The sequence below is a fragment of the Melospiza melodia genome, chromosome 6 (assembly GCF_035770615.1).
Source record: "Melospiza melodia melodia isolate bMelMel2 chromosome 6, bMelMel2.pri, whole genome shotgun sequence".
Taxonomy (NCBI): domain Eukaryota; kingdom Metazoa; phylum Chordata; class Aves; order Passeriformes; family Passerellidae; genus Melospiza; species Melospiza melodia.
Genome location: NC_086199.1, coordinates 9872137 through 9898604, shown reverse-complemented (window position 1 = coordinate 9898604; position 26468 = coordinate 9872137). Strand labels below are relative to the sequence as shown.

General features: G+C 44.8%; 1 protein-coding gene across 1 annotated transcript in view; it reads left to right on the top strand.

Annotated features, from left to right (window-relative positions):
• Nucleotides 1-802: 802 nt before the first annotated feature.
• Nucleotides 803-26468, top strand: part of KIF26A (kinesin family member 26A) — a 94477-nt gene continuing 68811 nt past the window's right edge. The window contains exon 1 of the mRNA XM_063159835.1: nt 803-866. The gene's annotated coding sequence lies outside the window, so the exon portion shown is untranslated. The remainder of the gene's footprint in view (nt 867-26468) is intronic.

The window sequence follows — 26468 nt, the reverse complement described above, 5'->3', positions numbered from 1 at the left end:
AAACGGCATCTTTTTACCCCCGCCGCTATCCCAAACCTAAACCCGAACCCCAGCCCGCCCCGGCCGAGGCTCCCCCGCCCCGCTTACCCCACCCCACCCGCCCCCGCCCAGCCTAGCCCAGTCCCTCCTCCCCTGCCCTCGGAGCACTTTTCCAGCTTTTTTTGCCGGCGTGCTCCCGTGCTCTGGGTCGTTTCCCGTGCCGCCGTGGGGAGCTCACTCCTCCCTCTCCAATCCCAAACTTCGTTCCCGTTTCACTATGGGAGGCAACATCACCTAGAGCGGCAGCCCGGGCGGCGGGGAGCCGGCGCGATCACTGTTGGCACCGCTGACCCCGGCCCGCGATGGGCGCCCCGGGCCGGCCGCGCCGCCGGGCCCCGCGCCTCCCGCACTAACGGAGCGGGGCAGGGCAGCATCCCCCGCTACCATGATCGCGGCCGCCGGCAGGAAGGCTCTGGGACCTGATCCCCGGGCTCCGGGGGTAAGTTCCTACAACATTCATCTCCTCCCCGCGGTTGAGCTTTTCCTTAGTTTTTTCCTTTTTTTTTTTTTTTTTTTTTTTTTCTCCCTCGCGAGGAGGGTGGGAGCAGCAGCGTTGCCTCCGCGTCCTGCCGCGTTGCTGAGCTGTGCTGTCTCCGCAGGTGGCGGAGGGGAGCGGGGTGCGGGAGCTCTCCCCGCGGAAGAGGCCGCCGGCCGAGGAGGAGCGCTGCGCCAGCCGCCCGCCGCCCGAGGGAGCGGGAGCCGCCGCGGGCGCCGAGCCGCGGCCGCTGGAGCGGGGCTGGTGCCGGAGCTGCCAGGCGCAGCTGGCCGAGCTGAGGAGGCAGGCGGCCCGGCTGGCTGCAGGCGGCTGCCCGCCCAACGCCCCGCCGGTAAGTGCCGCTGCAGCGCCCAGCAACGCCGGGAGGGAGGGCGGGGGGCTGGAGCCTGGCCCCGGCCCGCTCGGGGTCACAGGTACATCCCCAAAGGATTTGGGAGGGGAGCGTGGCGGCAAAGCCGGAGATTTCCTACCCGGGAGGGTTCTTCAAAAGTTCAAGGGTTTCCCGTCCCGGACTTTTATCAAAAAGCGAACCTGTGCGGCTGGACGGTCACCCGGTGCTACAGCCACTAGGAACAGCTGAAAATGAAATAGGGACTTTGGGAAGAGGAGGTTCTAATTTTGGGAAGAGGCGGCTGTGCAGGTGCCGTGTGGTTCGCGCTCAGAGCCGGGTGCCGGGGGCGCTCCCCGGGCCGCCCAGCCCTGCTGACACCGCCCCGGGGATGCCGGCTCGGGGCTGCGGCTGGGATTTGGCTTCGTCCTTACTGAGAGAAGCTGCCGGTGGCAGGCGCTCAGCTCCTCCTTCCGAGAAGCCCACAAAGTGCAGCTGAGAATCAAACAGTTGTGTCTGTGGCGCTGGAGGAAACTTTGAGTGGGCTGGATGATTTTTGAGTGGGCTGTGCTTTTGCCCTCGGGGTGTTGAACGTGCCTGCCTGGCTGATGGGCTGACTCCTGTCCTTAATGTCCCTCGGGCAAGCCCTGCCTGTGTCATTTTCCTCCAGTTTGTGCTGCACGGTGGCACTTAATGCCTGGTAGGGAATGGAGAAAGTGCATGAGGATGCCAAGAGTTTCCCTCTTACACAGGTGCAGCTTTATTAGCATGTATTGTAATTGTCTGCACAGTTTTTCCTTTCCCTGTTTGTTTTTTATTTTCTATCAAAGGCCTTTACCCTTGTTGCTTTTCCTTTGTCAGAGCAGGCACCAAAGATTTTGAAAGGTGAAAACAGACAGTCTTGACACAGACATCTAAAGAGATCCTGAGAATTAGCTGATAGGGCAAAATGCAACAGAAGGCCCTGAGATTCTGTTTCAGGACACACAAAACCTGTGTTGGGGGTTTGATAACATTTGGAAGTAATGTATTGTTTTCTAAACAATGCTTATCTGGATGTTTGCAAGAATGGGGGGGAGGGTCTGAAGAGGAAGCCAAACCCTACTGACCTTCGTTTTCATTCAGAGAGTTCCTGTATGATCTACAGAATTCCCATTGAATCTAAATATAGTTTTGTTTGGAAGTGCATTGTGGAGCAGTGTCCGAATGCACAGTGAGGTTTGCATTTTCAGGCCAGATCCAAAGCCTTTTGAAATCGACAGGAGTCTCTCTTTTGGCTTGCTGGGCTATAGGAGTAGGCTCTTATTTCTGTGCTGTAAAAGGTCACATATCTTATCTCATTGGATTCAGGATTGTTGGACCTTTTGTTTTCTGGATTGCTGCAGATGGTGGAAATAAGTTTAATTTCCCTTGTGAAGTGCCTGAGATTGGCTGCTTCAGTGAGGGGCACAGAAACCCCTGTTCCTGTCTTGGGGTGGGCCTCTGCCATAAAGAATTGGGTCCTATCTGTGAGCGGATCTCTGCCATGGGAAAAAAGCATTCCCAGTGTAGGTGAGTGAGGGGCCTCAGCCAGGTGTGCAGGTGAGCAGAGCTGTGAGCAAAGGCCTGTTTGTGTGGTCTCCTTCCTGCAGCTCTCCGGGGACTTCCTTGATAAGCACTCGATGATGGGTAAATGAATCCCCTTTTTCTGCAGGTTTTCAAAGCATGCCCAGGAACGTAATAAAATAGGAATCATCACAGTGTCAGACCCTCAGCAGACTTGAGCACAGTTACAGATACCTGGAGTTTACTCACTGTGCAGCATGCAGGAAGGCTTGGTGGTTGAAATCTCTTGAAAACTGCACTCTCTGACACTTGTGAGACCTGGAGCCTAATTGCAAGCTCAGATTGCCTCTAATGCTGGTGTGGTGACCAGCTCCTCAGGAAGGAAGATGCAATAAACAGTTGTCCTTGCTGCCTTGTGAGTGTGAAGTAGCTTAGGGGGAGATAATAGGCAGGGGTTCGGCTACTCAGCTGCTGTGGATTGGCCTTGCAGTGGGAATCTGATGCAATATGCTGGCAGGGTGAGCGCTGTGTAATGTTTGTGCCAAAAAGGCAGCTTGCTCGATCCCCCCCCCCCCCCCCTTCTTGTTTAATTATATAACAAGACATCTGAAAAAGCAGCTCCTCTCTGTTAGAGTTTCATGCCCATACAATGCAAGTCCAAAGTTTCCTACAGGCTCTTCTAATGCACTGTCAAACTAAGCAGCCACTGGATGTGTAAACAGCAGAAGGCTACTGCTTGGAGCATGCTGCTCTCAAAGGATTTGCCTCCTTTGCCATAATAATTAAGAGATCTTTCAGCACAGATTCAGAAAGGCTTCCACACCTGGTTGAAAACCCTTTGGAAAGGTGGGTGGGTGCCTCAGAGATGAAAGAAGGGCTAGTTTCCTGCTGTTGATATCTTTCCTGATGAAAGAGTGGAGGTGTATTCTCATGTGTGGGGCAGCTGACAAGGGATTGAATTCACATTAGAATAGAAAACCAAGGTACTGTTTGCAGTCTGCAGGGATAACAAATCTAATTACTTGAGAGGGCTATGATTCATACAGTTTGTGTTGCTATCCTTTCAATTAGGCGTATTTAAAATATATAAATAATTTAAAGTTTCATTGTCAGATGATGTGCATTGATTACAGAATACTGTTAGTTGTTTGTGTCTCTTCAAAGTTCTCCAAATCTCTGTGGACAGCTGATAAAAAGATACACCTCTTTGCTTAGGTTAAAACTCTTTAAACAGTCTCCCAAGCAAAAGATTTACTGCATCCTACACTCTCAATTCCCTTCAGTTTACTGCTGCTGCCTTTACAGTTTTCTACCACAGTGAGGCCTGTGTGTGAATCAAAATGTGATTTTCATTAAGTGTGGATGGGGCCAAGTAAAGTTTAATCTGAAATTATCCCAGATTAACATTTTGGTATTGCAGTGTTGGCATCAGTTACTGGGTCATGTACTGAACTAATGTAGGAGGGAAAAACAAGGTGTCTTGGTTTATCCCTAATTGAAAGTTTTGCAGGCTGTGTCCTTGGAGAGTTGGTAATGGGATACAGCATCTCCTACTGCCAGAGGGGAGCAGGTTGCTGTGCTGGAAGTTGTTGCTCTTGGCAGCTGTGGGACAATCCATGGGAAATGAGTTGGTGGTCTGTGTTTCACTCCCAGCTGGCAAATAGCCTTGTCACAAACCACAATTACCACTAATTGGCATCATTGTTGGCAGTTTCAGGGAGACACTGAGGGCCGAATGGGATGTAAATTAAATTAGTAATAATATTTCTTAGCACCTAAATTCTTCGTTGTGTTTCACAAATGCTAATTAATCAATCTGTGTGATTGCCCCTGTTAGGTAAAAGCCAGACATGCTGTCATTTCTGCAGAGGTGATGTCAGACTGAGGTGTGTGTTTCCACAAGGAAGTGGAGAGGCAGGGACTGTTCAATATGAGAGATGTGCTCCTGTAGCTGCATTTCTGGAGGTGAACTCTGTTGTGAGCCTCTGGCACAGGCAATAGCCTTAAGGATATACAGCTACTGTAAAATGGTTTTAGCTAATCTCTTATGAGCAGAGGAAAAAAGCTCTCCTGGTGTTAGGAATACACACATGGATGCAACTACACCCACAGAAGGGATTTACGCTGGTGTAAATATTTTGGTTGTAGAAAAGTAATGCTTGTGCCCAGGTATACTGTATTGAAAGAATTTTTTATTGGTATTGAAAGGAGGCCAAGACCAGCAGAAGTTCACTTTGAAAGGGGTTAGCTTTGATCATGTTTCTCCCAGCCCAGGGATTCAGACACCACATTTCACTTGTTTCTATCCACTGACACCCCAGACAGCCCCAGTCTGAGCAGTTTATGCTGTATCTACTGCCAGCGCAGGCAGGTGCTAGAGGCAGCATTAAACAGGGCAGAAGCATTAATTTTGTATTACAGCTTGAGTTCAGGAAGTTCTTGCTGTCTTAGTTTTTAGGAGCTTCTTTTCTTCCCTGTTCTGTTTTGATTTAAATTTTTACCCCCATTGCATTATCTGCACTGTGTGTTACACAAGGCACACAACTGAACAGCTTCCAAGGGCCTGAAGGACAAAGAAGAGAGAGTGTGGCTCTATTTGTGGCTCTGTTGCTGGTGGAGCTGACAATTTTTTGTTCCTCAATACCTCAGAAGTCCTGTATTCCCACCTGCCCAGTAAATGCAGCTGGGTACAAAGGATCTGCCAGCTCTGGTGTGCAGGAAGCCTCAGTGACCAGGACAGGTTAAGCCTTTGTTGCTGATGAACCATGAATCATTGGAGGGAGCTAAGCAAGTCGTAGCCTGCTGTATCCATGTCAGGGCTCAGTGTTATACCAGCCAGAGCTGGAGGAAGAGCTTTTACAAGAGCTGGTGCTCTTGGAAAGAAAGGAAGACGGCATTGGCTTTAGATGAGCTGTTTGCATGGATGTGTCTTACCTGTGCACGTGCCAGGCAGTGCTGGAGTGAGCTCCCATCACTCCTCCTTCTGTCAAAGTGTTGATCTCTTGGTGGCACAGCTGTGTGTGCTGCTGATTGCATCACCTGGAGGGGAGAGGAGGAACAGAGTTTTGGGATGGGCAGGCTCTTTGTTATGCGCTTCTCCTGTGTGCTAAATAACTCCCCCCGTTCCCACCAGCAGCAGAATAGGGAAGGAGGGTCTGGTAGGATGGATGTTCACTGCATTTGTTCTCCCCATCCTTCTGCATTAATCCCAGCTGTTCCCTCCTTGTCCCAGCTGACTCCACAAGAGGCAGCATCTTCTCTGTGGCTGCACACACTGGTTGGTTGACATTAAGCTGGTGCTTGGACATCTGGCTTCTACCAAGGAGCTAATAACATGTGGATACTGCCCAATTTCTCTCACAGTTTGTGGAAGTTGTAGGAATTTGTTCTGAGCCTTCTACCTCAATTTTAGATCATTTGACAGGTTCAAAAGCTGTTGAGAAAGGCCCTAAGTAAGAAGGATGGAAAGAAGGACTGTGCAGTAGTTCTTAGTGCTTTGGAAAACCAGGCTGAGAGGACAAGCATGGGATTGAGGGCTGTAGTCTTTGATGTGTGAGAGTCAGGGATGCTTTGTAATTCCCACCATGGCCACTGTGATGGCCTGCTAGCAGCAGGAATTGAGGCAAGGAGAGCTCATGTGATCCCTGGCTGCAGTACCTGTCTCCTCACTGTGCACTGTTGGGTGCTCCAGGATCCTGTGCTGCATGTGGAGGACCCTGGGAGAGGGCTCTGTGTCCTGTGTTTGCCTGCAGGGCCGTGCTTCCCTGAAAGAATGAGGATTCAGAGCATATGGGGGCTTCTTGCAGCACTTGAGGTGTATGTGGAATTGGTCTAAGCTTTCAGGAGCAGTCCCTGCTGAGTTTTCCTGCCTGTGCTCATTGTTTTCTGTTAGTGTGTCAACCCTCACTGCTGGGGTAGCCCTTACTGCCTGGAATTTGGGAGTCACAGTGGTGACACAGCTGAGTCTTGGCTAAGTTTGGGGTCCTCTGTTACTTAGGGGCTCTTTTATTTTTGTGGGAGGTCTCTCTGCATCTGGGTTGATATGGATAAGGGGAATAGAGTGGGAGAGCTGTCTTTTAAAGATTGCTCTCTAGAGGAATCCAATTTTCATGGCTCTTCACAAGCACTAAATGCACCCTTAAAATGTTCTATATTTAACATGTGAAAAATGTGTAAGTGGAAAAGCAATGTCTTAGCTAATAAATATGAAACTACGGGGCATTTTTTTAAGACGCACATTTAATATTTAATTTTGTGAGAGAGACTCTTGCAGAGACTTGGCCGTGGAGTGCTCCAGGCAATGAGCTCAGATGTGGATTTCAGGTAGGTGTGCAGTCTAATAACAGGGTTAGTGACAGCCCTGTGTCAGATGTGTTGACACGAGCAGTTCCCCTCTCTGGCTCAGTGCAGTTGTTCCCGGTGTGACAGCACAGGCTGCGGAAACCAATTGCAATCAGTTGGCTTGAGACACTCAGGATTTTCAGGCATGCCCTTTTAAAATACAGGTGAGAGGGATTATCTTTGCAGTTTGGATGCTGGAGACAAGAGACCTTCTCTCTGGGGGATCTGGAGTGGGGGAGTGGGGATTGCACAATTAGCTGAAGGTGCTGTGGTCTCCCCAGGAGCTGAGGGTAATTAGTGCTTCTCTGGTTCTCTCTCTGGCTAATTCCTTCAGCACCCTGCCCTATTAGGGGAAGGGAGGAAACACATAAACCATTTCAAAATCCCAGGGGGTGGGAAAGAGCATCTGCTGCTAACATCTGAGGTTACTTTGAACCTGTTGAAATATGTAGTAGCTGCTTTATTGTTTTTGCCAAGAGTTTCCACCTACAGTGATCCCAACCTCTGACTTGTTAACAATGAGGTTGTTGGAGGCAATAGTCATCCTCCTCCTCATCCCTGGCTCACAGCAGCTGATTGTGGCTGCTGCTGTGGACCTGGCACTGCAGGGTATAGGAGTGGGGATGACTGAAACCACCAGGATTTTCTTTCCTTTTTTCCCCCCTCCATGACCAGGATTACCCACAATGTTCACAGCTGCTGCACGTGTCTCCTGCTGCTCAGGTACCCCAAAATAGCTGCACTCTTTGGGCCTGAGTTGTCCTTGCCACAGTGAAGATGCTGATGTAGGGAACAGCCAGCTAGTTTTTGGGTTTTCAGCTGGCAGATGAACGTTTTGCCATGAAAAGTGAGCAAAGATTTTGCTTCACCTTGCTTAGACAGGGAGAACCTCTCTGAAGGTGTCTGCATGTCTTATGGAATATTTTTCCATGCCAGTGCTGTTTTCTTTCTCAGCACTGGATTACCTTCAGGAACTAGATCTATTTGGATATTGGTCACACTGAGTATAGGCAGCTCTCCAGCTGGAAGTACTGTATCTGCTCTTTATTATTTACTGGAAATCAGTGGAATTTAACTTGTCTGGATTTGTCTCCTTGTCCTCTGACCACAAACCTGCAGCACTGGAATAGTTATTTTGTATTTACGTGTCCAGTACATTCCCAAGTAGAAGACATCATTGGAAAGGTGGGAATCTTGTCTATTGCTGACTGGCCTTGTGACTGGGACCAGCCTGGCTTCTTTTATAAGTGTCTACTAATTTTGTATAGTGACTTAAGGGAGAAAACTGGGGCCTTACTTCAAGAAGAATCATACCTCCTGCTGCCTCTGTTAACAGGAATTGTCCCACTGCAGGGATGCAAAATCTGAATTAATCCCTGCATCTGTCACTGAGTTTGTGAATTTGGCCAAGAAGTTTAAGGGGCTTAATTTCTCCTTTGCTCAGCAAAGAGAAAATGCTTCCATCTTTTGTTCACTTGCCGTGAAACTTTTTTTGTGGTGGGGACTCTCTCTTGCTTGTATGGCATTAAATATCATCAGTGCTGCTGTTAGTACAGCTGATTGCTCCTGTAATGTGCATAATAAGAATACATAGCACAGGGACACAGAAAATTGTGGACTCTGACTTCCAACTGAGCTTTGAGGTCAGGTGTTGGGGAGGGGTTTCTGGAATTGGGGTCACTGCAACAGCAGAAGGAGCTAAAAAACGCAGAGACTTCAGGTAAACTGTAAAGACAGTAACAGGTAGTCCTGAAAATCTGCTAGCTTACCAGGAGAGGAGTGGTGAGGCTGTGGAAGGAGACTGAAGGTCTGTGGAGTGTGTTCAGTTGAAATGGAGCTTCAGTAAGCAGCAGGTGTCAGATCAGCTCAGGGAGCAGGGGTTAGAGCTGTGCTGATAGTACCTAAAAGGATTTTATCTGCATGCTGTACAATGCCTCCCTGTGATGGAGCTGGAAAGCTGATTGTGGAAATGTGATGTGGCCTTGTAAACTGGGGGCTCTCAGTGGCTTCAGTCCCTCCTACTGCTGTTGAAGTTTGTGCCAAGGTGTATTAATTATTAGTTTTTCAATAAAAATGTTTAACTTTTAAATGGAAAAAAAAAGCTAAATTTTATAGAGGAACTTAAGAGCAAAGCTTGAAATTATTATTGCTATCATTTGGAGTATGGTGGGAATATGTCACTTAGCAGGAGTAGTGTATTCTTCTCTAGGATAGGCTAAAGGGAATGTATATCTTTGGCATATAGTTCTTTGGACTGACTTTGCTTTGAAGCTGCTTGAGCCTTTAAGACCTAGCTGGCAGATGTTCATTCTCATGTTGGACAAAAAATGTTTAGTATAAATATATCCACCTATTTTAGGCAGCATAATGCCATTGTTGTGTGCTTGTTTTATCACCAAGAGTTGGACTGCTGTATAGTGAATCAGAGAAGTCTCAGCTCTTGCTCACAAAAAGAGGCTTAGGTGAGCACAACCTCCTTCTTTGAGTCAAGTCTTACAATTTGTCCTTGATCAGCATTCCTGGAGTTTGCAAGCTGCTCAGAGTTTTGGCTGGGGCTGGGCTGCTATTACCAAACATCAATACCTGGGCAGGATTGACTGGAACACTGGACAGCTGTGGGAAGATGATAAATTTTCACTTTGCTCTTAGCAAATCTTCCCCTGATGTTGCTGAGGGATTTTACACTGCTGGGTGAATGGGATGGGAGGCCTTCTGTACAAAACTGAAATGTGATACTTCTGGCTAGGCTGGGCATTGAGTTGGCTTTCAGCATGAAAGGTGAAAGAGAAGAATTGGTCCTGGTTCTCACAGCAGTCAAAAGGTTATGTTTAAATGTGTTTCCTGCTTTATTGCAACATATAATTTGTTACAATATGGTTTTTGTTGCTGTCTGTGTGTATAAATTGATCAGTGCTGATTGTTCTGTACGTGGGCAGCGTTTGGCTTTGTGTTTGAACTCATTTGGGATGTTAAATCTACTCAGCTTGTATTGTATTCTGTTTTTATTGCCTTATGTTATTCTCACTGTATTGTGTGTTGTAGCATGTATTTACTCCTTTTGGCATTGCTGCTTTTCTCCTTGATCTCAGACTGGAGCAGTTTCCTGCAGCTTGCATATAGCTTTATCAAGTAAAAATTTCTTTCTAGGGGTTGTCTGGTGCTTTTGCGTGGCTTTTACGTGGCTCCTGAGGAGTTCAGGAATGGTGTCTATGCCCAGGGTACGTCACATGCCCTTCAGCAGAGTGGTGCTGCTGGGTGTTTTGGAGGAGGTAACACTGCTGAAGTGGTTGAGATCAATGGCACTATGCCAGCCTGGTGGCACATGTCCAATTCCCACCCCAAAACAGGGCAGCAGGAGCTGTCTCCAGAGACTCTGTGTAATGTGACAGTCTTTACAATTGTCAGAAACTTGAGGACTAACAAGTGGCTTGTATGATCAGGAAATGTGGCCATCCTTGTTTCAATTACTCTGCTCCTTTTGGGTCACCCATGGTGTTCCCACAGTGCTGCCCTGGGAAACCTGGTTCCAAGGAAACACTCATTAATCACAAGAGACAAATTTGGCCTTTGAAGGATGGAGGTGAGGGACAAATGTCTTTGCCACTGTCATTTCTGGGCAATACTTGGTGCTGCTTCTGGTCAGTGAGCAGAAGATGGAAGGGCTGGTTTGTCCCAAATACGCTTTCTAGATGATGTTCCTTAGACTTAGTATGATCCACAGGCACTGCAGAGCTTTTATAAGATGTCTTGAAAACTGTGCTGTGGGCCAGACATGGGGCAGGATTTGGCCTATAACTATTTTGCCTGTAGCTTGAAATTCAAAGTTGAACCCAGAATCTGCAGTTAAAATGTTCAGGTGTTAGTGTAACTTGTGTAACTGTAAGCTGTGAACTATTTGTCTTTCTCTGAAGATTTTGTTGCAAAGGCAGGCAAATACATTTGACATTCCTCCAACAAGCTCTCACAAGGGTAATTTTGTGTGGATGATTAAGTGGCATGGAAACACTGTAAGATACTGTCCTTTTGTGGATTTTGTAAAGAGGAGATACAGCTGAAATTATTCATAATATGCACAGAATCTGAGCAGACTGCTGAGAGAGCTTCTTTCAGCAATTACCTGTAAGAATAAAGTAAAAAGCATTTATTATTGATACTTGCTTTTTACATATGAAGAAATATTTCTTCTAATACTTTTAATTTTTTATTTGTAGGCTCCAAATGAGTGTAGAGCAAGACAAATGTGTTCAAGGAAGAAAAATATATGAGTTAATGTATTAAGTTTACATATTTTTCGTTTGATGGATTTATGGTTTTTAATTACATCTTCATGTCTTGCATTGGGATCCCTGGGGGCTCTTTCTGAATTTCATACTTGTACTCTTGTACACATGAGATGCTTTAAACCTGCCACCTCGAGCAGCCTTACTGCTGCTTGACTGACCTCTGCTGAAGTTGCTTGTTATTCAAGTTTAAAATCTGAGACATCCACCAAGAGCTAAATGATTAGAAGAATATTTGTGAGCTTGAGAGAGTTTCTCATGCTGACATGTCGTGAAACACAGGCTGTGAATGGGTTTCTCTGATTTTTGTGTGGAAGGTGGAGTTTGCGCTCAGCATTTGCTCAGTTGGTCACGAGGAGCAACACCCTGGCTGAGTGTTACTGGGTCCCTAAGGGCAGTTTGGCAGTGGGAAGTGGTCATGTCTTTGGTAACAACCCTTTGGGGAGCCGTGGCTGGTTTTAGGGAAGAGTATTTCCAGCAATACATTATCCTGAATGTACATCTCCCTACTTCTGTCTCCGGTTGCATGCGACACTGGATTTTCATTTCATAGCAGTTTGCATCGTGGTTCTTTTATTGACAGAGGAATCAATAACCTGTGTTAACAGGTGGAAAATGAAGCCTGTTTGCTCTGTGCAGTTCCAGTTGATTTCCATGGGTGAATTGCAGAGGAAGCCAGGCTGCAGAACTGGTCAATGTCTGTGTTCCCAATCCATCTCTCTGTGTTGGTATCATTACCTCCGTCTGCTTTTCTCCAGCACGTCCTCTTCATTTTTCTGTTCAGTGGGAACATAATTACCTGTTTATGTCTGTGTGTGGAAATAGTGCCAGGATCTATTTGTTGTAACTAAGATGCAGCTTACTGAAGAGGCCGAAACCTCTGGCTGACAATATTCAGGCTTTCCAAAAGAAACTTGCCTTTGGGACTGACAGGGAGTGTGAACATTCAGACACAACTTGAGCTCCTGTTTTCAGATTTGTGCTCTGTGTTATTATTCTGGTCATGGCTGCTCATAAGCACATGCAGCTCAAAAGTAAAATAGCTCTGTTTATGCTGTAAGAATTTAGTTGGGTTTCAGCTTCTTATTGCCAAGTCTTTTGATGACATGAAAGATGTGTTATATACAGGGTTGGCTTTCCTGACTCACCCTGAGTTCTTCACTGAGTGTTTTATTCCTGTGGGAGGGTTTGGCTCTTGGAGGATTGGGTGCAGTGAGAAGTGTGGAGTACATAGTTAAAGAACTGAAATGCGGAACACTTAACTCTGGTAAGTGAACACAAGTGAGAACACAAAGACATTGTCCTCTGAGGTGATTCATTGGAAGTCCCTGCTTTTTTGTTTTATTTTTACAATTTTTATTTTAATTTCTCTTGCTAGGATCATAGAATATCCTGAGTTGGAAGGGACTCACAAGTCCCAACTCCTGGCCCTGGAGAGGATCACTCCAAGAATCATACCACACTGGTCCAGGCTCAGTCTGATTTTACCTTCCTGTGACTGGATCAACAGTCCTGTTTGCTAGTGTTAGAAAATTGCCCATGGCATTCTGTCCTTCCAAAAGGCTGTGCTTGTGCTTCCTTTGGGAAAGAAAATTGTCCATGGCATTCTGTCCTTCCAGGAGGCTGTGCTTGTGCTTCCTTTGGGAAAGCTGTGTCACTAAGCATAATGGTAAGAAATGCTCCACCTGCTGCTAAGGAAGTGAGCTGAAAAATGTCTGGTTATTCAACAAGAAAAAACATAGATTCACTGAGTGCAAAACATACTTCTTTCTGTACCTGAACAGGATTTCTGAAATCTGTGCAGCAACAGAGAATTAAGGTAATCCTGATCTTACAGAGTGAGTTAACCCAGGAGTGATTCTTGGAGTGATCTGTCCAGTGAGTTAACCCGGGAGTTTTGCAGCTCAGCTGAGCACAATGCAGGAGTGACATCAGTGAGGGATTAGAATAAGCTTTGTTATCTTCAAAGGCTGTTTACTCAGTGGCTGGGGAATCGCTGTGTTTGTAGGCAGAGGTAGGCAATGTCCTGGGGCAGGTGGGAGCTGACAGCACTGCAGAGAGCCCGTGGTGTTTCTCCTCCTGCATCCCTGCATTGTCTCCCAACCTGCTGGCTGCCACTCCTTCTGTGTACTCCACCCATACAGAGGCCTTTAAGAGCTTGCCAAGGTTATTTTGGGTGCTAAACACTGAACCCAAGCAGTATCCTTATTTTCTATAAATCCTGGAACAGTATCACTGTTGTATTTTTCTCACATATAGAAAACCTCTAAGTTTTCCTTAAAATAGTGGTTATATAGGTACTTTAAAAACCTCAGAGTTGAATTATGAGGATAGTTACCTACCCTTGGGTATTTCAGCTATTGCTTGTTATCACATGGAAGAAATTTGGATGTAGGTTTTTGGAGGATTCTCGTGCAGCTCTAGAGTCTTTTCTGCAGAATTCCTTTTGGCAGCAGTTAAGTTACATCTGATCTCCAGAAAGAGGACAACCTGATTTGCAGATTTATGTATAAAAAGAGCTATAAACTTAATTTGAAGCCCACTGGGATGCACATCCCACATGCAAGTGTTTTGCAAGTCCTTTTTTCCTCAGGAAGGAAAAAGTAAAAGACCTGTAAAAGTGTACTCCTGTAAAAGTGGTCTTGAAAGCGAATTTTCGCCCCATTGGCATTTTTCAAAAGACAAAACACAGATGCAGTGTTCCAGGCAGATATATTTTTGTTCCCAGCTGTTTTGAATGCTCATTTGATGTTAAGTCTTTGTTCAATCCAGTCCTATGTCATTAATGACTCTGGAGTAAGTAGGTATGCAGAGCTGGAGGAAATCCTGTTTTATGTGTTCCTATTTCAGGAGAGCCCCAGAAAGACTTAACAATAATGCAGCTCAGTGAGGTAATGGGTAAACAGTAAGAAATAAAATGTGCTTGTTCCTTACTGAAGCAAAAAAATAGCTTATGAAGCATAATGATGTCTTTGATAAGTGTAGATAATGTGACCTGCCTCAGTCTGTGGATTAAGACATGAACTGGGGAAGGTGAAACAGCTTCTCATAAAGAACCTGTCCCTCTGGTTGTGAAGGAGGTGTCAGCAAATGTTCAGCAGGAGCAGGAGCCCAGCAGAGTCACAGGAAAGGCTTGCCCTGCCCTCAGTGGTCAGTGAGCTCCCACCTGAGGTTGGGGTTGTGTTGTGCATTCAGCCTTACCCTGACTGCCAGGTGGGCTCTGCTTCCAGTGGTGCAGAGCAAAGGTCTGCTGGAGCTTGGGTCTGTAGGTGTCCTCTTCATGGTCCTCCCAAGATGCTGTGGGAAGGAGAAACAATCCCACAGCATCCCCCAGCTTTTCCTTCCCTTTGCGGAGTGAAGTTTAGGACAAGTGTTTGTTTTTAAGAGGAACCAGGGTTCTTCTAGGAATTTCTTCATCAAGTTCTTGAGAAAGTTAAGGCTGGATGTAGAGCTTCTGATCCTGGTCAATGGATGGACAGCAGGTTAAAAAAAAAAAACAGGATAACATTTTGTGGACTGTTTTTTTTTTTTTTTGAGAAGAAAATGTGAAATTGTGTTGTTTTTCCCTCATCCAGCTTCCACAGCAGCATGTGTGAATACAGCAAAACATCTGAGCTCCAACCCACTCACGCTGTGCTGCAGGCCTCCCTAGGGGCCCAGGGCAATTCAGCTAGCATTACATTTTTAGATAAGCTTACCCCATTTAGCACATGCATTTTGATCAGCCTGAGATTACAGACTGGTGGCTTGCATGAGCCCTGGTGTTGGTGTTCCTTAGACATGCACTGGTTTTATTAGCGTTAATCTGGTGTGTGCACTTCAAGCCAATTTTGAGTCCCTCTCTATCTTCATCTTTTTGCTGCAAAACCACAGAGATCCCCTTTCTTTGAGTGAGTAGGCAGAATCATACTTGTGACATATTTTAAGACTGCTTAGAAGATATAAACTTATTTAAGTGCTTGTGATTTATCTGGTTGTGCTTTATTTGATTCCTTAAATGTCAGCCACTCTGAGCAGTTCTAGGATTTTCCTCCTTTATTTGGGAAGTGTCAGTTGATGAGAAGGCAGCTGATGTGCTGAAAGCATCACTCCCTTAGGAATTTGGTGTGTGAAGTGTTTAGCTGGGAAGAAAGCCTTGTGACAATTACCCTTTTGTTTTTGTTTTCTTTGCTTTCCCCCCAACCCCTAAAAAGCTTGGGTTTTGCCCTGCTGGTTTAATGGTTAAAGAGTGCTGCAGCTCAGCTGCGCAGTGCCTTTCAGGTAGTGAGAGGTATCTGAGGAATGAGAGGGATCCCATGGGAATGCCTGGCTGGCCCTTGGTTGACCTAATCTGGTCTATAGATAGTCCCAGTTCCTGCCAGGGGAGCAGCTGCTGGGGTGTGAGCCCTTCTGCTGCGTGGGCACGAGCTCCCTACCTGCCTGAGGTGTGCCTGCCTCCAGCTCTTTGCTCTCCTCTGCTCCTGGAGAGGGCAGCTCCTTCAGGAGACCTTGGCAGAGGTGGGAAGAGCTGTTGGAGCCCCGATGGCAGGAGGGAACTGGGGTACTGTCCTGGTTTAGGGCAAATTTGGGAGAAAAACCTCCGAAAGGGACCTCTCCAGAAAGCAAACCCACACGGCACTTACCACCAACCAGTTTGGGAAAGATTCCTCAGAGAGAAGTGAAAAGAACCTGTTTATTTAACAGGCACAGCACCCCCAGCACACAAAATGAGCAATACTGGATGACACCACTCTTTCACTGATCTGAAAAAGATGACAAATTCAGAAAGTCTCTCTGGGGGTGCTCGCTCTGTTCTCAATCCCTCAGCGCTGGGGCAGCTGCTGCCCAGAGTAGGCCCCGCTGGGCCACAAGGTGCAAACTCTCGGGGTTTGCCAGGGCCCAGCCCGGAGCAGGTTTGAGTAGATCTGAAAAAAGGAAAAGAAAACAGTCCAGGGAAAAATTCAGACTGCTTAGCTAAGCTAACTAATGAGCAGAAGCAAAAAGCAGGAGCAAAGCAGAAGCAAGAGCAAAGTGAAGAGCCAAGAAAAAGCAAAAGCAGCACCATGTACTGCCCCTTCTGTGTGTCCCACCAGACGTGGGGGAGCAGGCTCCAAACCAAACCAAAACATTAAGAGCCAGTTGTGAAGGCACAGAACATGATATCCAGCACAAAAAGAACACACAGGTGGGGATACAAGCATCATAACGTCACCCTAGGACAGGTACCTGAGCCCATATTCTGTAGAGGAGCAGCTGATCTGGCTCCCTTATGCACACAGTGCTCCTTGGTGCAGTGTTTAGGAGAAGGGAGGGAAGGGCTGGGAATGCATTTGGCTCTTGTGGCTCTAGGTGGTCAGAGTAACCCCGATGTAAGTTAGAAAGTCTATTTTCCCAGCCTGGCAGTCAAAGAAGGAGTCAGAGCTCTTAATTTCTCAGTCTTATGGTTGATTATTGTTTCTTATCTATAAAATTCTTGCTCCTGACCTGCTGAGGTCCGCTCAGCAGGACAGTCAGAGGCATTCTGGTGACCTCCAGGTGGTATCATCTTTTTATACTAAAAACTACATGTACAGTATTTACAATTACTTTCTAATACCAATCGCCTATGTTGAGCTCAGTGAGCTTCTACTCTAAACCAATCTTTAAGTGCCAACATCACAGCAGAAGGTGGAGGCTGAAAAGAGGAAGGAGAAAGGCTGGACAGGCCCAGGTTCCTCCATTTAGCCCCCTGAACCCCCATTCTAAAAACCCCAAAAATCTATTTTTCACTCTGTGATAAATTCACTGTCATTCTACTTAAACTTTTGTGGCTTGCAGATCTTCATACAAGGTTGGTAATTTGCTCCATGGGTCATAATCAAAACCACAGGGGTCTTGGGCTCTGTGCCAGGGTCTCTGAGCCCCCTGGCAGGGGTCCTGGCATTCCAGGACAGCCAGAGGGATGTCCTGAATTCTGACATTTGGCATCATGAGCTTGGTGGAGATGCCTGGTGGAACGTGCAAGGTGGGAGGTGGCTTGAAGCATCTCCCTCTCCTAGACCCCACTGGCTGTGTACCGTCTCCAAGAGGGGCTGCAGGAAGGATGGAAACCATCCAACTGCTGCTGCTTTCCAGAAACATTCGAGATCAGAGTCTTACGAGTGTGTATCACCTCTCATGTATCTTGCTTGTTTCAGGTTATGTTGTGATGGCAGTCCTGATCATTATCTCATTTTAATTTTCAAGAGCATGATGTATGTGGATACACCTACTGTGCTCAGAGATTTCTCTGCGAGATTAGAGACGTGTTTAGGAAATTAGTAATGAGAGAAAAACATGTAATTAAAAATTATATCAGTTTGGAAGCTCATCCATCTTCAGCCAGCTTGCTGGAAGAGAAAGGAGTCTTACACAATACCTAGTGGTGGGAAAATGCATTTGGCTCTCTACATTTTAAACAGGAAGGAACTATTTAAGTGACAGACTTACAATAGTAATTGGGGCATTTACTTGAGAACACTGGATAACATATTGTAGCTGAATAATATTGCAGTGATTCTGTAAAAAGTTAAAGTAAGTAGCTCTTGTTATATTTGTTTACTTTGAATGATGCCTTCACACCATTTAAAAAAACTTATTTGGAGGCTTTCTAAAACAATTGGGTAATTGTACTGAAAATTGCGTTCATATTTTGAGGTAGTCATATTTACATATGCCAAATATTGTCTGCAACATAAGGATGCACACTTAACAATTAATTTGTTTCCTGAGATATGCAATTTTATGTGAAATGTCTTAAATTCAAAATCTGCACCAGAATTCTAGCTCTTCATCCCCAATGAGCATTATAAAGTTGCCATATGTCTTAAAATGTGCTCAGCACAACTGCAATTGTTCAGACTGTGAATTTCCTCTCATTTTATGATGAAATCCTTAGTTTAGAATAATTTTATTCCTTAGTAGGAGAAACACCATTTGGTCATATATGGTTCATTATAAAATGTGGTAACTTTTGAGCATTTCAAACACTACACGTGCTTGATTTGAGTTTTTATGCCATTTTTCATGAACAATTAGCAGTACCTTGTTGTCATTTTTGTCATGAAATGCCCATAAACTTAATTATTTTCCTGTTTGGTCCCACTTATAAACACACAGAGAAAACTTAAGCAGATGTCAGAGCAATAACCAGGTGTATGTTGTAGTATTTTGCAAACTTTTAATTGCTGCAGGGATGTTTCCTAGTTAATGGTTGTGTTTGTTAAGTGCTCCTATCTGTTGAGCCTTGTTCAGGGGTGTACCTTACATGTGGTGTGCTCAGGCTGGTTTATCCAGTGACTGCCTTGGAGTAACCTTGCAGAGGGATGTGCTTTTTCAGTTGTGTTGTTTGTAGTGTAGTTAGCAAAAGTGCTGAGTTGCTGGTGTTGTAGGGTCCTGCGTGATCAGGTACTCTGTGATCTCTGGGTGGGTGCTGGTGGTGGCTGATGAGTGTCCACCTCTCCAGAGGTGCTGATCTGGGAGTGTTGTTGTCTGGGAGGATGGACAAGGAGGATGAGGATGGTGTGGCCAAAATGACTCACCAAAGGTCAGCAGTTCTTGATGGTGCTTGGAGCAGGGAGCCATTAGTTGGTGGCTGAGGGACCCTTTGTGTCTCAGAGCTGGAGGTCAGCAACTGACCTGAAACAGCCACCACTGGCACCCCACCCAAAGATGACAGAGTACCTGATTACACAGGACCCTACGCCAGCAACTGTGGTGGAGAGGGTGGGCAGCTCCTTGGCATTCCCTGTTGTGCTTACCCTTGGAGAACTTGGCCTTGCTGGAGGGCTGTGAGGGGAAGCAGAATCTTTCCTTTTAGCCTCCTTGGGGTCTGTGCTGTTGTGCATCAATGGGGAGATAGAGATATGGACTGAGGATATCTCCAGTTGCTCTGTGTTCACTGCCCAGAAGCAATGGCAGTGCAGGAAAAGGAGACCCTTGATTCATGACCCTGTGCAGTCCTGCAGATTTGTACCCTGCCCAGGCCAGAGTGCCAGGATTGGTTCTGAGATATATTATGTATTGATGAAACAATGACAGACATCATCTTTTCCCAGGAATTAAATAATTGCTTCCTGGATGAAAGGACCCAACATCTGGCTCTTGGTTTCATGTATTTTATCATGTAGATGTAACTGTTTGCTTTGTTCCTGCAATAATGTTAACCTACTAATGTATGGAGCTGTTTCAGGTCAGTGAAAACCTGCATATAAATCTTTATTACATGCACTTGATTGTCTTTAACTCTTTATAAGATATAATTAGCACCCAGTAATCATGTTGTGGTGCTGTTTCTGTGATTACCCTGGTAGTTAGTGTGCAGTGCAATCCTGGTTTTATAGATGGAGCTAATGCTAACTTGATTGGAATAAAGGACAAACAGAGGCCTGTGCTGTTGGCCAGATAACTTTCTCACCTTTCTGCTGCCCAGTTCCATTGCCTCCTGCAGTTCTGAGATGTGGCTTCTGACTCAGAAGCTGTGATCTTCAAAATGTGGTGCTTCAGGTTGAAGTGGGGTCACTTTCAGCAATGGTGTCTGTGATGGGAGGGAGGAGGAGGAGGATTGTGGCAGGTCTTCAGGGCTGGTAACTTGGCAAAGCACTAGTGCCTAGAAATGTTTTGATCCTATTGTAGTGAATAGCTCCTAGTTCCTGTTGTTGTTTCTGTTTTGATTGAGTGCCCAGCTGGTGTGTGGTGCAGATAGGATGTTGGGGCAGGGAAAGGAAGTAACTGTCAAAAGTGCATCTCCCTCAGGAAAGCAAGAATGTGGAGGCATGGTAGAATTGGGGTTTAAATAGCACTTATTTTTCCTTGGTTTTCATAGTGCACTGACCATATGCAATTTTCCACATGCTGGGTAATGGAAAATTGGCCCCAGAGGAAGCCACTTTGTAAGTCAAGTTTGGGATTATAAAATCAATCACTCTTGGGTCACTAATTGATGTGGAAGATAGGAATTTCCTATACAGTATGATAAGTTCATTGGTTCTCTGGCAGGGTGTGTACAGTGCTCTGTTTAGCCAACGATATTCTTTCCTGGTTCTGTTGTTAACTCAGGAAAAGCATCAGGTCATTTACAGCTACACCCAAGTTGTGGGTTTGTTTCTGAGTAGTAAGGGGAGGGTGGAGGGAATTTCTCATGTAGGATCTACATGTGCTTTATGCAGTTTGTTTTCATCTCTTGTGGCATAAAAGCAAAGCTTGGCAGCTGTGTGGGAATGATCAAGATTGATTGCTCTTGGTGTTAAGCATCTTGTATCTCTGAGTTTATATCAACACTACCCTTCTTCCAGCAGCAGCATCTGGCTCACTGGCAAGCTCTGTGGACAGTTGTTTTGACCACTCTGGAGATGCCTCTGGCTGTCATGTGGCTGCTGCCTTGGCTGGGCTGCTTTGTTATTCTAGCTGGTCCCATTTTCATTTATTTGATTCTGATGAATTGCCCCTGAGACTGTAGTCTTGAATAAATCTTGCCTAACACTCTTATGCAGGAACTTCTATGAGATGCTGATGTTAATTTATTTCAGTGACTTTGCTGATGGAGCTTGGAGCAGTAACATCCCAGCCTGTGCCTTCTGTGCAGGTTTTCCCTGTGAATCACAGCATCAGGCATGTGGTGTAAAACACACATCTTTGAGCATATCCTGCAAAATGGCTTTCTCTGAGACTGGAGCTGCAAGCATACATCAGATATTAACAGTGCACAGTGAGTGCCTGGAATGGTGCTGAGTGTCCTGGAATCAGCCACTTGGATTTTTCAAGCTGACCATTGGGAGCAGGGTTTCTGGCCTGGCTGATATAAACTGTCACAGCAGCAAAGAGCAGTGTGTGTCAGTTCTGGATTTATATCCTCAATTGCTTTCCCTACCTGCTTGATTGTGTTTTTTATTCATATACCGTGTACTTTAAAAACATTATTTTTTTCAGAAGTACTGTGGGTCTGGAAGACACATGGGCTTAAATAAAAGTGAGTGTTTCTTAAAATATTAAAGCATCTATTTTCATTAAAGAAGCCTGTCAGGTTCACTACTTCTCATGATTGAAATTAGCAGAGCTGTGATGTGCAGGAGGTGGGACAAGGTACTTTTCTTCACTGCCTTTTAACTCTGGTGATCTCTAGAACTGCTTCAGTGCTGTCCACAATGGGGGCTATTTGACAAACTGCAAGATTTTACAAGGATGTTAGCAAAGATTACACAACTGGTTTTAAATGTGTATTTACATCTGTAATGATAATACTAAGGCAACTTGGGTGACAGGGTTTTTTTAATGCTTTAGAAATGCTAGAAAACCTTCTTTTAAAAAGAATGGGGAAGTTTTCACACCAAGATTTAACTTAAGTCATCACCCATCAACTATAAACATGCATTTCATGGGCATTTTATGAAATAGAGAGGCAGGCTGGTGAAAGAGTTCGTTGCTAATTTGAAATTAGGAACGGGGCTGTTTCAATTTAGAGGGAGATTTAATGACTTTGCATTCAATGTGAATGTTGCCATGGATTTCTTTAGGGCCCAGGTCTCACTCTGGGGCTGTAATTTCTATTCTTAAAAGAACCCTTTCTTCCTCTGTACTTGGCCTTTTCCAGCAGGTGATGAGGCAGCTTCTTTTCCAAGGTCCCAGAACACAAATTAAAATAAAAACATCCTTTTATGTTGTACCTTCAATTGAACGGAAACATAAATGTATCCTATGATGTTAGGCACTGTCTACAGTTGTGGAATTTCTATAGAGGTAATGTAAGATACAGTAAATGTTTAAGAGCCTTGTTAAGTGTGACTGGTAGGATAGCTAGAGCCTTTCATCTCTTAGCTGTTGGTTTTAATAGGATCTGGCTTGAAGGGTTTTGAAAGTTGTTGCCAGGTATTTGATTGCTTTTGTGTCTCAGGAGACAAGGCTTGTTTTGTGTGTGTGTGTGTGTGAGGAGCCTGAGAGAGTTTGCAGAGGTGTTTTTGCCAATCATCTCTGGGCATGTCTACGTGTGCATGTGTTACAGGCAGACATAAGCTCACTTTGCCCTTGGGTTTAATATGTTTATATCCCGTGCCTTAGCAGAGTTTACAAACCCTATTACCAAGGATTTTGAGATGCTTTGAGCATGGGCAGAGTGGGTTTTTGTCTGCCTGGGGGCGTAGCCCCATGGATTGCTGTTTGTAGAATACAGACCTTGGGCAAAGGGAGCTGCTCCTCTTTGGTTACACCAGTCCTTTGCATGGTGAGAGGTTCCACATCTTGCAGTGTTCACAGGACCACTGCAGGGCTTCCTGACAAGAGGGTTACAGGTGGATATTGATCACCAGACTGTTGTCATTCCAGTCATGTGAGTGTGATTTGTTGGCTGATAGAAGCAATTCTTACCCAAGCCCTTCTGAGAGCTGCTCTCAGTCTGTTCATCCCCACCTGGATTGGTCCTGGGGCTTGTCCTGACCCAGGTGCAGCACCAGCACTTGGTCTTGTTAAATCTTGTGAGATTCCCATTGAATGGAGCTTGTGGAGCTCTCTCTGGATGGCATCCCATCCTTCAGGTGTGTCAGCTGCACCGCTCAGCTTGGTGTCATCTGCAAACCTCTGAGGCTGCCCTCAACCAGCCTTAATGATGTTAAATAACACTGGTCCCAATACAGACCCTGAGGGACACCGCTTGTACCTGACAGAGGGGAGTAGCTGGGCTTGCACCTTCTAATTTAGGCATCTCATTTAGGCAGCTCTAGAAAGCTGCTCCCTGAAATTGTAGGGAACAAAATGTAGCAATACTATACTTTGTATCTCTAAAGGAAGATTGAAAGTGGGCTATAAATGTAGCATAATTAATGATAAAAGATAGTTTTGGGTGTGGTGATGGTCGCTGTATTTGACAGAAGAATTTTTCAAAGTGTATAAAGGGTCACAACTAGGACAAGAGGTATGAAATTAATGTAGTGATGATGCAAGTTGGAATACTTGCTGTGAGCAAGATAGATGCCTATTAGTCACTATTAGTAACTTACACTAAGTAGAGCAGTATTTTGAACTCCGTGGCACTTGGACCCAAGCAGCAAGTCTGTGCAGAGCTATGTTACTCATCTTTCCAAAACTAGTATCACAGGGCTGAGGAATGATCTTCAGATCCTTAAAAAGTAATCCAGCTTTCTCCAGTGGAGTAGGGTCATCTGTCTCTTGATCACCTCCCACAGATGTTTTTCACCTGCTCTTTAGATACTCTCAAAAGAAGAAAATTTCTCAACACCATTCTGTAGCAATTGCCAGTGCTCACTTACCGTTGATAGTTTTTCTTGAGTTATCTTTGCTTAAAAGTAGAATGATTTCCTATTTTCCTTACCCAAGTGGATCTAGAAGGCAATTTTTTACCAAGCTGGATGAACAGCTTGGACAGGGAAGTAGTGTCTCATGCATGCCACCTAGTAAGCCAAGGAACTGAAGCAGACCCTTCAGGCACAGTGTGGCCAGCTTGTGGTTGAGGAGTTACAGATGCTCTTCATCATTCCTTAACTATTCATTACTGTTAGTTTTTTTTTTTTTTTCCCTTTTTTTTCCCTTGCTTAATTCAAGGAGAAAAAGTTAAAACTCAACTCCACTGCTGTACTTCCTAAATTCAAAATGTAAACCCAGAATTTTTCAGCAAGATTTTTTTTTTGTTTTTGTGAAGCAGTCAAACTGAGGCAGTGAAACTTAATTAAGGTGAAGAATAAGTGCAATCCAATTTTGTAATAATAAAAACTGCCTGGTGTGCTAACTGTGCACTGTGTGCAGTAATTTGTAGCTTGCAAGGAGTGCACAATGGGGCAGCCTTTTGGTTGTGAAGGCTAAATCGTTTCTGTATGGTCTTCAAGTATTCATTTACCAAATAATTGATAAAATGAACAAGTGAATGAGACACTAAGAGAGTGTGATCCAATGCCAAGTGCTGGTTTCCATAGTTGATTTTAAATCTCCATTATGCTAATGATGTTCATTTGGAAAATGTGTCCACTCCCTAACTTCTGCCGCTCAGTGTTCTGTTAATTGGATTCAGATGGTTGGGCTGAAGCAATGGTAGGGTTCGTACACAGAGGGGTGTTCCAAGCAATTTTTTCTTTTTCCTATGCAGTCTTTGTAAGTTAGAGTTGCTTTCACTGTGGCTGGTGTCCAGCTGTTCTTGACCTCCCTCGTCAGAGGTCTGTCTGATACAAATGGGCACGGTTCTCCTGGGACAAATGAAGTTATGATCATTTATTTAGAGATGCTGAAGATCTCATCTGGGGCGTGACTCCTCTCCCAGGGCATTGGGCTGGCTGGGCTGGGTTGCTGGTCAGAGTTCATCAGTGAGGGAGTTCTCTTCACCAGGCTCACAGTGCAATTTGTAATTCTGGAAACACAGAATGTGTTGACTGAATTCTAATAGTGGGAAGAGCCTTTTGTTTCCCATAAAATGTTATTAGGAGTTGGTGTTTCTGAGGCATTTTGACAAGGCAGCATGTTTCTGTGTAGTGGTGCTGTGCTCTGATTTTCATCCCCATGCTGAAATTCAGAGCTATTCCATTATCTGGGCAGCCTCACTGAACTCAAACTGTATGTGGGGGTTGGTGGCATTCAGTGTGATGAAATCAGCATCAGTTTCCCAAGTAGCTGTTCTAACCCATGAGCCCTTGGCTTGCTTTGAAGAGGAAAGAGAAACTGTGACTTTTTATGCAGTTGTGACTCTAATAAGCAGAGTTTTTATAATCTGATTTACTGTGCTCATAGGCTAACCAAAATTTATTCCCTGGTTTCAAAGAAAAAAATAATTAGGGATGGAAACCTCTATCTTTTAAACTAAAGTGTCTAATTTCTGTAAGAGGATTTTGTCTGAATTTCTGAAAGTCAGCTTCATCCAAGTGGTTATTTTTGAAAGTAGAACCAAACAAAGGCTTTTAGACACCAAGTATTGTGTGGTGATAGATATGCTACTGTTTCTACATATACTTGCTGCTGTTCCAAGTGATAATTCTTTTCTGAAGGTTTATAAAAGAAATAAGAGGGAAATTAAAAAAGACACAACGCGTGTTGGAAGATGGTGTTTTCACATGAACAAAATTAGTACTGAATTTACATTGTGAAGTTATAGTAAGCCTCAGAGCCAAGAGGGAAAATTAAAAGATTACTTAAAACCAACAATAAACATGCAAATTAAAAGTCATAAATTTTAAATGAAGTCATACACTATTAAAAATAAGCATAAAATTGCATACTAGTTTGGATGTGTAGTTTATAGAACACACCAAATGTTAAAATTGGATGAAATTAAGAAAAACATTTTGCAAAGGCAAGTAAAATATCTGTTTAATTAGATTGTAAAGAAAGAAGATTAAAAGTAATATTTTGTGAAACAGTAATTACTGTTTTTCAGAAGTAGTCAGGTTGCTGTGTGTTGATCTAAATTTACCGGTGATAGCAGATCTCTTTGGGGTCTTTTGTTTTGCTTGTGTCTTTTAATTAATTTAAATGGCAACCACTACCTTTATTTTGTTTTCTTTGCACTGAACACACTGCATGGCTGTTTGCTCCAGCACTCTGCCAGCTCATGAAAGCAAATCTGGGAGATCAGCTCATCCCCTCTGGTTCTGAGAGGTTAAAAGCCAACTCATTGCAGGGGACTATCCAGCAAGATAACAGGAAAGGCAGCTGAGGCCATTGGGAGGTGGGCTGAGGTGCTGATGGCAGCCTGAGATGTAAATAAACCAGATTGCTCTCATTTCCTCTTTCCACTGTATTATGCATTCCAATAGCACCATTCATCTTTATGACAGACACCTATTGCTTTAACTTTACTGCAGGCCACTGAAGTACATTAAAGTGGGCAGGAAATGGAAATAAATAGAGTTCAGTGGAGCTGCCCAATATCTGAACACGGCGCAGTCGTTTTTAGTGGGGGGTCACGCGGTTTGGAGCAGATTTATCCTATTACCTGGCTTTTCTTAGAAAGATGGGCCCTGTTTACAAGAGATACCCTGTAATTTTTTTATATAAGTAAGAAAATGTGCTTGGATTTTTATTTTTCTTCCAAACTCTTTGGGATGGCAGAGATGAAAAAAAAATTGGGTTGAGTCTCAGTTGGGTAGAGTGAGGGGGATATGTCTGTGTGCACAAGCTCAGGTTGTGGCTGGAAACAGAATAATGGGAGTGAGATTTGAAGAAATCCTGCTAGGAGATAGAATGGGAGGAGGGCCACAGCCCACTGGCTTAAATTAACATTCCACCTAAAGGTAGTGAGACATTACTGTAAAGAGGCCAAATGGAATTAGGCCTTAAAAATGTATCTACGTTTTTCCTAATTCCTGCACATATTGCTCCCTTTGGAAATGTGCATTGCTTTCCTGCTTGTTCAGAGGAATGCTTTCAAGGACAGTGAAGTTACACTGCAGGTTCCAGTGGAGTCCCTTAACTCCCAGGAGATGGGACTTCAGGTGAATTCTGTTTTTGTGAA